Source organism: Mastomys coucha, unplaced genomic scaffold (assembly GCF_008632895.1).
Source record: "Mastomys coucha isolate ucsf_1 unplaced genomic scaffold, UCSF_Mcou_1 pScaffold21, whole genome shotgun sequence".
Taxonomy (NCBI): Eukaryota; Metazoa; Chordata; class Mammalia; order Rodentia; family Muridae; genus Mastomys; species Mastomys coucha.
The window spans coordinates 81,988,713-82,000,274 of NW_022196904.1; positions in this window are offsets into that span (position 1 = coordinate 81,988,713).

Genomic DNA, 11,562 nt, shown 5'->3' on the forward strand with positions numbered 1-11,562 from the left:
AGAATCACTGCACTTGAACTTCAAAAGGGATTTTGGTATCTTGACTGAATCCTTTTCTTCATTTATTGCTGATAAGAGAAAGAGTTATATTTGGACAAATTTGGGATTTTGATCATTAAAATAGAAAATTATTCTGGTTAATGAATGATCCTTGACTAAGAGAGACAACAGTGACACTTGTATAGCAGAAGCAGTATTGGAGAAGACAATTCTGAGATTGAACATAATGTGTGGATGGCATTGAGAAGTGCTTTAGCATTGACACTTGTGGAAGAGAGAGTCTGGATTAGATTAGACAAACGGAGAAGCATCTCAGTACAGACCCAGTAAGAGGCATCCCAGCTGAGGCTAGTTCATGGGGGGCTCTAGAGAGAGAATGGTTCTTTAGTGGCATTTTGAGTTAGCCAGACTTTTACAGCACCATACCAATAGTGACAGTTGTTGTATGTCTGTCACCTTGGGAAGGGCATGATCCTGGGTCAGGCACTTTTCCCTAGGAGAAACTGCCAGCTTCAGAAATCTTTCTTCCAGTAGCAATCCCTATCAACAGGAGCCAAATTCTTCACTGTAAAGGAAAGAGTACACATGACGAGGGTTGTGTGTGTGTGTGTGTGTGTGTGTGTGTGTGAGAGAGAGAGAGAGAGAGAGAGAGAGAGAGAGAGAGAGAGAATTAGACTGATAAAGGGAGTCTTATTCCTTTCCTGTTTGTGTGGTTCAACCTGGATGGAATAGATGACTTTGAACAAAAGATGGCACTATAGTGCCATTTTGAGGTGTTTTTCTGCAGCTCAAATTTCTGCAGTAAGAAAGTAGAATCATCTTATTGTGTTACTGAAGAAAAGGTGCTGTTTTCAGCATTTCTGAAAACAGCTTTTCCTCTGACAGCTGGAATACTTTGAAGAGGAGACACGTGTGTGTGTGCTTATGTGTGTGTGTGTGCTGGTATATGTGTATATGTGAGGTGTGTGTGCATGCAAGCACTTGTGTGTGTGTGTGTGTGTGTATGTAGTATGTGTGTGCGTGTGTGTGCGTGTGTAATGGTATATGTGTGTCTGTGTGTGGGGGTTTGTGTGCACACATTTGTGTGTGTTGTGCTGTGTGTGTATGTGCAGTACATGCCTGACAAAGTTGTCATTAGATGGCAGAGGTACCTCTTCCTTTTTCATGTCTCTCCTTCCCCTCCTTTACTCTCTTCTCTTTCCTCCTCTAAATCTCTTCTCTTTTTTCCCCTACTTTCAAAATTCCTAAATGCCAATCTCTGGGCATGATCATAGAAAGAAAAGCCTTGATTTGGGGGAGTTTTGATAGCTAAAGGAAAGAGTACCCCTACGCACCTTGCAAACTTTAAGTATCATGGCTATTAAAAAACCAAGTCAGAGGTTAAGAGTGATTGAAGATGCTGGGAGGACTTGGAATAGGTCTCAGAAGGTGAACAGTTACACCTTAGTGGTGAGTCCATGGATGTAGAACTACATACATGTCTTTATTTGATCTTTATTGTTTCTCAGATGCCTCGACTTAGACAAATGACATAATCTCTCTGTGCCTTTAAATGCCTTTTTAGCTGGAAAAATTAGTAAACTTTATATATCATAGATCTACTTGATGAGTGGCAGCCAACCAGTATAAATGGCTAAGATCAATTCATGGCATATTATAGGACTTGCTAAATATTAATGGCTTTTAAAAATAGCTTTCAAAAATTCTTGAGAGTGTACTATGTGCTTGATCTGGACCTATCTGCCTAGGGAGCAAAGATGAACACAATATCATCATGGAACTCATGAGATGGGGATGCACACCAGACACATAAATCAGAATGTGTAGTCTTAATTCTAAAGTACCAGCACAGATCATGGGAGAACAAGAAAGGCACAAAATTCTCTGTTGATAGGAAAGAGCATAGGGAATACTTTCTGGGGAAGTACTGCTTAAACTGAGCCATCATATCATGAGTGTGAGGGTGGACAACTAGGTCAAAGTAACGAAGCAAGAGAAGGACACTGAAGCCAAGGCAAAATACATGTGAGCCAGGGTTGACAGACGGTTTAGTACTGCCAAACTACAAAGCTGGAGAACAAAGCAAAAAGGGTCTAGTTGTGGGGACTAATATATACTTTGTGGTGGCTCTCATCACTGACTGCCTGAAGCGGACCTTGAATTTAAAATCTTGTCTGAGGCTCCCAAATGTTGAGATTACAGTTGCATCCCATCACATTCAGTTAGCAACACTGTTCCTAAAACCCTAATCCCATTTAAGAAAGTACCTTCATGATTAGTAACTTCCCAAGTACCTTATCTGTTAATATCACACTGATGAATAAATTTCAACAGATGAGAGACTGAACCAATGCCTCACACATGCTAGGCAAAGGCTCTTGTATTGTGCTACATCCCAGTCTTAAATGTATGTGTTTTGAGGTACACATTTAAACCATAGCCCATAGCAGCAGAAGGCTGCATGAACAAAGGATGCTGGGATTTTTCGCTTGATTGTCATGTAGGGTGGGAAGGCTTTTCTGTGACACTGGTAGGGTGGCACAGATCCCTACAAGTTATACATCCTCTTATAAGTAACCCCTCAACCATGCTTCTATAACTACCCCAAACAAACTCTAGCTTGTTAAATTCAACACCAGTACATGTTTCTTTTATCTGTCATTGGACAAGGTGACACTTGGGGTGCAGCCATCCTTAAACTGATCTTTTAAAATGTGGACCAATTTCAATCCTCTTACACTGTATCTGACTATTTCTGTTTCTCTTCATCTTTGAGGACAGTGAAAACCACTAAGCCTTAAGTATTTTGCCAAACTAACAAGGATGCAAATTAGCATCCCAGTGTTGATTTGATTTGTATCATCTTAATTATGAATGTGATCAAGCATGCTAAAAATCTATTTATTGGGCATTAGTATTTCTATTGAGTTTGTGTAGCTTTTTCTTATTGATTTGTGAAACTCATCCTACAGTAAGAAGATTAGGCTGCTGTCTAGTAAATGCAGAGCCAATACTCTTCTAGGCATTTTGTATTCATTTAACTTTGCTTGTTTTTTTTTTTTTTTTTTTTTTTTTTTTTTTTTTTTTTGGACTCAGATTAACATCCTTACTTTAGATGTTCTGGGCTTACATTATTTTTTAAATTTATTTTTACTATATATACATGTATTTATGTATATATGTACACACACATACACACACAGATTGTGTATATCTGTGCATTGTGTGCATACAGTGCCCTCAGATTCATTCGGATCCTCTGGAACAGGAGTTACAGATGTTTGTTAGCTACCATGTATATGCTCAGACTGAACCTGGGCTCCCTGGAAGAGCAAGTAGTGATCTTAAGCACTGAACCATCTCTCCAGCCTGAGGTTATAGGTTTTATGTTATGTTTGAAAAATGTTGTGCCCTCCAACAGACACTCCTCAATTGACAGTGGGGTTATGCTCTTATAAAAACACACACTAAATTGAACATATCTTAGGTTGTAAATGTATTTAATATACTTGGCCTTATGTATTTAATATACATAACAATGCACTACACTATGTAGTAGTGTATAACTTCATGATCACATGGCTGAGTGTGACCTGTATGACAAAGTCACTGCCCAGCACTAAGGACAGTATCATATGATTTAAAGGGAGGAACAAAAATCAATACTTGAAGAGAGTTTCCATTGAATGTGTATTAATTTCACTCTGCTATGAAGTAGAAAAATTATGTCAAATTATCATAAGCCAGGAACTGTTTGTGTTAGCCATACTTATCTGTCATTTCTACAATTCTATTTTTGGTTGGTGCCTTGAGGGTCCCAAGACACACAGGCTAATCTTAATTATGGTCTGTAGCCAAAGCTGGTCTCAGACCCCTGATCTTCCTGGCCTCACTGTCTGAATTCTGAGATTACAGACATGTGCCAGCATACCTAGCTAATTCTTTTAATAAATCAATTAAAAATTTGAAACGATTCTTTTGTTTAAGACAAAACAATAAAGGATACAAAACTGCCAGATACTTTCCCAATACCCAGATAGCTTCTGTTACCACCAATTACCATAGTAAAGAAACCATTATACATTTATGAGATTTTATGAAATTAATAGGGTAGAATTTAAATATTAAACACCAATATTTCTCATGAACACAGAGTTTCCTCAATGTGCCTCTCCAAGAGTTTGCTTATCACCAGTTTCTTACATTTTTCCAAATAGAAGTGTAATTATAGAGGATGGGAAGGAAAGACAAGATAAAATTCTCAAATACTCAGTTGGCACAGGATGTCTCAGCTCTCTGTTTAACCACTTGTCTTCAATTAAGTTAGAGCTTTATTCTCATTATTATTTATAAATGTAACACAATGTTTAATGAGTGCTAATGATGTTTAGTTTAATGTCCCATAATCTGGAACTTTCTCCAAATGGCATATTAGCATGTTTAATTGTGTGAATGTAAAGTAAAACTAAATTTGTCTAATGAATAAAAGAAAAATGTAAACTTATGGCATATATAAACCTTTTGTAAGTATATGCACAATGTTGGTGCCTTGTCTTTGCCTGAAAATAACATGAATTATTATCACAAGTAGAATAATGTGCTTAAAAATACACCTGGGAATTATCTCATCATAACAAGTAACAAAAGAACATAGTCCAATTCACTTTTATAAAATGCTGCCTAGCAATTTCAATGCTATATGTTGATTAGTCTCTCTTTTTCTCCACTGTCTTGAAATGGCTGTTTCTCCTTATAGCAAATATTTTTTTCTGTTTATAAGAACTGGGCTTTGTTTCTCTGTCACTAATTTCTCTATATGATCTCTGAAGAGCTGTATCTACCCTGGACCTTCGGTTTACTTCTGTGTCACCTGCAGGATCAGGCATTCACTATATTACTCTTTTCTGTGATGAAATGCCTGACAGAAACAACTCAAGGGAACAAGGGTTGATTTTCTCTGTCATAGAGGGAAGGTGCAATAGTTGGAGTAGGGTCGGCCTGTGGTAACAGGAGCTTGAAGCGGTGTGGTGCTCATCAGAGAATAGTGAGCTAGCCTACAGCTGGAAACAGGACAGCCTTCCAGTCCCCACACTAAGAGGCTTCCACAGCTCTCCTGATGGAATCAAGGGACCACTGAACCCACTGAGAAGTGTTTTACATTCCAATTATGACAAGAGTCATTGTGTGTTCCTTCTAGTGCTACACTGTACACGGCCACAGTTTCATTGTGATGTTAGGTCCTTTTCTCATATCTTTTTCAACCCATCTCATCTCTCTGGGTACCCAGGATCTATTCCCAGACCCATGCCACTTACTTTTTTCTTATAATAAAAATTTATATTTTCTTCATGAGACAATCTTATTGAAAGTGTAAGCCCTTTCTTAAAAATTCTTGGTGGTAAACATATTGGTCATTTAATATCATGTTGATTACCTTTAGGAGAAGGTAATGCATTTATGTCCCTTGGTAGACAGTTGAAATATAAAATAGCATTTTCTAGGATTCATTTTCTAGGATCCAGAACAAGATGGCATTGGCTGTGCAATGGAGGAGTGTGATAGCATATGCATCTCAGCAGGTGGCATTGTAAGATTAGCAATGAGGTCAGTCTTTGGGCTGCTCCACCTCCAGCTGTGGAGACCTGGATGCAGAATCTTCCAGTAGATGGAATTTTCCCTTAACACCACCTACTGGGAGTTCTGCCAGGCAAGTCTGTGTTGAACCTCTTTTGGCTAATGAAGATTCAGGGGATCCTTGTTCTTTCCAAGGTCCGAGGTCAAGCACAGAGTCCTTTCTGTGCAATTGGGTGGGTTTAGAACTAGTGGTCAGGGACGTCCTTTTCTCATTGTTTTTGCTTTGGTATGAATAAGTGTGGAGCAGAAGTCCTTGCTGGCAAGGCCATAATGAGCTGGTGACACTGCTGTGCTGGAGTTGAGCAGTAAAGAAGAACCACCACAAATGAAGTATCCTTTACTGGGCACCTAGCTTGTAGTAGATACTAAGAGGGGAACTTGGAACTAATTCTTTCATTTTGTTTTTGCCGTAATTCTGTAAGTAAGCTTTTATTGTTGTTTCTATTTCATAGGTGAATAAACTAAGCCTTGGACAGATTCAGGGTCTGTTTCAAAGCCACAAGACAAGAATTTGTATTGTCCAAACTCCTAGGACAAGGAGTCTAAAAACCCTGGGAGAAGAAACAAGAATATGTAGAGCAAATATCTTGTGTATTGTATGCATGCACTACCTGCAAATGCAAAAGCTTGTGGCCTATGACTTAGGCAGGAAATAGAATGTCAGACATCTAGGAGGAGAAAGCATTCTGGGATGGAGCCAGGCATGAGAAGACCCATCCCAGAAAATATAAGGAGATGGACACATGGTACCTGAGCACAGTTAATCAGCCGTGTGACTATGGCAGACTGTAGATGAAAACAAATGGGTTATTTTAAGTTATAATTCTAGACAGAGAAGAGCATCACTATATGGCCAAGGTATTTGTAAATATATTTTGAGTCTGAGTCTTATTTCTGAGAGCCTGGGGCTGGAAGGAAGAACAGGCCGAATGACTCCAGAATATGCTTAAAATCTGTTATTTAGTAGGGATTGGTCATCACCAACACCCATCTTTGTTATTTAAAACTTAGATGCATATAAATGTTCAAGAGACCCTTTATTAAAAGGTGTAGTTACAGGTTGAAAATTGAGTCTCAGGAGGCTTATACCCATTCAAATTCATACCCAACAAGGAGCACAGCTGGGACCCAAATGAAAGTCTTTGTGACTTGGCACACTTGTTCTATTGCATATGTTAGTGTGTATAAGTAAATAATAATTGGAATGTGATCATTCATTCACTCACCCAGCAGCACTGACCAGCTACTCTTCAAGTGTCAGAGTTTTCATAGCTGCCACTTTCACTTAAGATTGGCAGTGTGTAAATATTCTTTATCATTAAGATTCATTCTAGAAGTGTCTGTCCTAGCATGGTTCCTGGCCAGTATAGTCAGCCAATAAAAGCTTATTGGATTGGATGGGATGAACTGATTGGATACAGCTGGAGTGCTCAAAGTGGTGCAGCTCTTTGGACTTTGCTTTCCAGGTCTTCTTAAACCAAATTTGTTAAAACAAATTTGATTCAATATGCTCAACACATGTTGAGTGCCTGCCATTCATATTCTATTGTTATTTATCTAGTGTTGGCCACATCACCTTGCCTCTTGCCAAAAGAAGATTATACAGAGCCATACAAAGTTACATTAAAGTCTAAAATAAGGGCAGGAGCCCATTAGCTTCACACTGGCAGACTGTTAAAGAGTTTATCCTAAAGGACACTATTGGAAGGCACTCTTTTTGAGGCTTTGTCACTCTGTTTTTGGCTGTGTGAATTTCAGTTTTTGCATTTATAAGATGTACTCCTGGTCTTGTTAGATCTCACTAACATAACATATCATCCATGGAGGATGTCTTATTTTGTCCTTTGCAAAAGGCCTGGCATATAATAGGTGGTCAGTGAACATTGAAAGGAGGGAAACCAGTCTTTGAAATACTTGAAGTAATTTTATTAGTCCATTTTCAGAAACAGGAAAATAGATATAGGGATCATCTTTGAGTTTTTTTTTTATTGAAAATAGTTTCTTTTCATGAAGTATATTCTGATTAATTTTTTCTTTCCCCTATCTCTTCCAAGATTCTCCCCACTTCTGCACCCATCCAAATCCACAATATTTTTCATTAGAATACAAAAAGGCATCTAAAATGATAATAATAAAAAATAAACAAGAGTAGAAAAACAACAACAACAACAATGAAACAGGAAAAATAGGAGCCAAAAAAGCATGAGAAACAGATACAGGCATTGAGGCACACACATATAAATGCACACAAAAAACCCATAAAAACAAAATTAGAAACAAATTGTCTATAATAGACAAGCAAAATATCTGTAAGGAAAAAAATAATTCCCAGAGAAAGCATTATAATACAAGGACAAACAAACAAACAAACAAAACAACAAAAAAGAAACAACCCCTCAAACCCCAAAACAAATAAACAAAACCCCTAACCAAACAAAAAGTGAAACAATAACCAAACCAAACCAAAACCAACCAATCAACCAACCAACCAACCAACCAACCAAAAACCACTACTTCTCCTCAAAAAACCAACCTCACCCAAAACCCCCCAAATTTGTTTCTGTTGTTCATCTACTGTTCATTTTTGGTTGGCTATCTACTGCTGGGCATGGGACTTGCCCTGAAGTGTGGTTTTTATACACAGTAAAACTATGTTGGAGAAGACTAATCTTTTCCCTGTGAGTGTTTATGAATTGGAGATAGCTTCTGGGTTAGGAGTGGGAGCTGGTCTACTTCCCCTCTCAGCACTGGGCCCCCACCTAGTCCTTCCTCTATGCATAACTTCTATGGTTATATTGATTGTAACCTGCTTATCTAAGACTTAACAGCTACCATCCATATGTAAACAAATACATGCCACATTGGTCTGGATTACCTCATTCATGATGATTTTTCTATTTCTGTTTACCAGCAAATTTTATGATTGCATTTTTAAAAAAACAGTAGAGTATTTCATTGTGTAAATCTACCACATTTTCTTTATCCATTCTTCAGTTGATGGACATCTAGGTTGTTTCCAATGTGTGGCTATTATGAACAAAGTAGCAATCAATGAACATGATTGTACAAATGTCTCTGTAGTAAGATGGAGAGTCTTTTGGGTATTTCCTCAAGAGTATAGCTGGGTCTCTGAGTAGCTGTGTTCCCAGATTCATAAGGAATTGCCACACTACTTTATATAGTGGCTGTACAAGTTTACAGTCTGTGGTAGTTTAAATATGCTTGGCCCAGGGAGTGGCACTATTAGGAGGTATGACCTTGTTGGAGTAGGTATAGCTTTGTTAGAGTAGATATGGCCTTGTTGGAGAAAATGTGTCACTGTGGGATGGGCTTTGACACTCTCCTCCTCCTCCTAACTACCTGGAAGTAGTCTTCTCCTGTTTGCCTTTAGAACAAGATGTAGAACACCCAGCATCTCTAGCACCATGCCTGTCTGGACACTGCCATGCTTTCTGGCATGATGATAATGTATAGAACCCCTAAAATTGTAAGCTATCCCCAATTAAATCTTTGCCTTTATAAAACTTGCCTTGGTCGTGATGTCTTTTCACAGCAATGGAAACTCTAAGACATATCAAAGGATGAGTATTCCCCTTACCCCACATTCTTGACTACATGGACTGTCATTACTTTATTGATCTTGGCCATTCTGATTGATGTAAGATGAAATATCAAGGTACTTTTGATTTATATTTTCCTGATGAGTAAGGATGTTGAACATTTCCTTACTATTTCTAAGTCACTTGTCTTGCATTTTTGAGAACTCCCTGTTTAGATATGTTACTCAATTTGATCTCTTGATGTCTAGTTTTTTTCTTAATTGTAATATATTTTAGATATTAGCTCTCTATTAGATATGTAGTTGGTGAAGATCTTTTTCAATTTTGTAGACTGCCACTAAATAGTGGTGTCTTTTGCCAGACAGAAGCTTTTCAGTTTCATGAGGTCTCATTCATTAATTGTTGATTTTAGTGTCCGTGTTAATGATGTTCTATTAAGAAAGTCTTTTCCTGCACCAATGAGTTCAAGTCTATTCCCTACTTTCTTTTCTCTCAGGTTTAGTGTATTTGTTTCTTAGTTTTGTTTGTTTGTTTTGTTTTCTTTTTAAATTTATTCTTCTCTCATTCAATACATCCCAGCCATAGCTTTCCCTCTCTCCATTCTTCCTAGTCCATTCCCTCTCCAGTTTCCCCTCTCATGACTCCTCTCAGTCCTCCACTTCCCCTCTCTTCCATATTCATCCACTGCTCCTCCATTTGCCTTCAGAAAGGAGCAGGCTTTTCAGTGTTATCAACCAAACACAACATAACAAGATGTAATAAGGGTAGGTAGGCACAAACCCTCATATCAAGGCTGGATGAGGCAACCCAGTAGAAGGAAAAGGATTCCAAGATCAGGTTAAGATCACTACGAAACCTCCAAGCCAATCAACCATAACATATACGCAGAGGACCTAGCTCAGACCCATCAAGGCTCTGTGATTGTAGTGTTAGACTCTATGAGTCCTTATGAGCCATGTTTAGTTGATTCTGTGGGCTGTATTCTCCTGATGTCTTTGACCCCTCTGGCTCCTGTGATATTCTGCAAGACTCATAGATCAATGCCTAGCCCAATTGCCATCAGAGAGGATTTCTTTAGTAGCTGATGGGAGCAGATGCAGAGACTCTCACTCAAACATTAGGCAGGGCTTGGGGAACCCAGTGTATCTGGTTTTATGTTTATATTTGGGATCCATTTGGAACTGAGTTTTATGCAGGGTGATAAGTAAGGATCTAGAGATTGTTAATATGAAACTTGTTGAAGTTTACATATCTTAAATGGATAGAACACAGGTTTTCTGAATCATGGCTTTGGAATGTATCAACTTTGAACTTTCCTATTGGTAAAATTGGCCTGATAAATGATCTTGGAGTCCTATACATTTGACAATCCTATACATTTGGAGATATACTGGGAATTAGAAGAAATACAATTCTAGGTCAAAACCCACTATCAGGATTAAGAGGACTACTTGGAAATCTCACTTGTTTATGTATTCACTTATACCACATTCTTTGGACATTTACTCTTTTCCAGACCTTTTGTTACATTTGAGGGTAATACAAAGATGAAACATGGTTCCTTGTTCCACCAAAATTAAGGAGTAGTGGAAAATATAGGAAATAGGAATTATAATATGGGCAGTTGGTACCATGACAGGGGAAGTGGAAGATGCTTTGAGGCAAAATGGAAAGAACCGGAGCGTGCTTCTGAGAAGTGTGTCATGTAGCAAACTACGTGGCATATCTTTCACATCTCTACGGGAACAAGCACAGAAGTTAGCTAAGAGAAGGGTTGGGTGAGAACATGTTCGGAACTACAGGATGCATGAAGGAGATTTTCTCTTGTAAGCTTGCTCTCCTTACCTGCAAGAAACAGGCTGGCCTGATAGGGATGAACACACATGATATTGTTCCACAGACTACTTAGCCCTGTAGAAGCAGAGGTAATGATTTTAAATACATCTCGATGTACTTTGCTTTTAATTTTAAAAATAGGAATGGAGGTTGGCACATGTTACTTAGCTTTACCTCCCTAAACATTGATGTTGACAAAAATCTGTATCTAATGCTACTATTTCCAGGTGTGTTATGCTGATATATTGGTTTGGGTTCCCCAGAACTAGATCTCCAGTGAAGGACTCAAATTCAGTTAATTATAAGAGGGATAGAATGTGGATAGGGAGAAGTATAAGGAAGAGAAGTCAGATCCTTAACTCAAATCACCAATCCAGCTTACCCAGCTTATATTGTAGGGAACTGTTGCTTAATGACACTGTCCTAGAAAACATTGTAAACTAATGGTCCAGCAGTTTTTCTGGTCAGTGCAGAGTGATCTGGGGGCATTTGTATTTATGGGTATCTCTCTCTCTCTCTCTCTCTCTCTCTC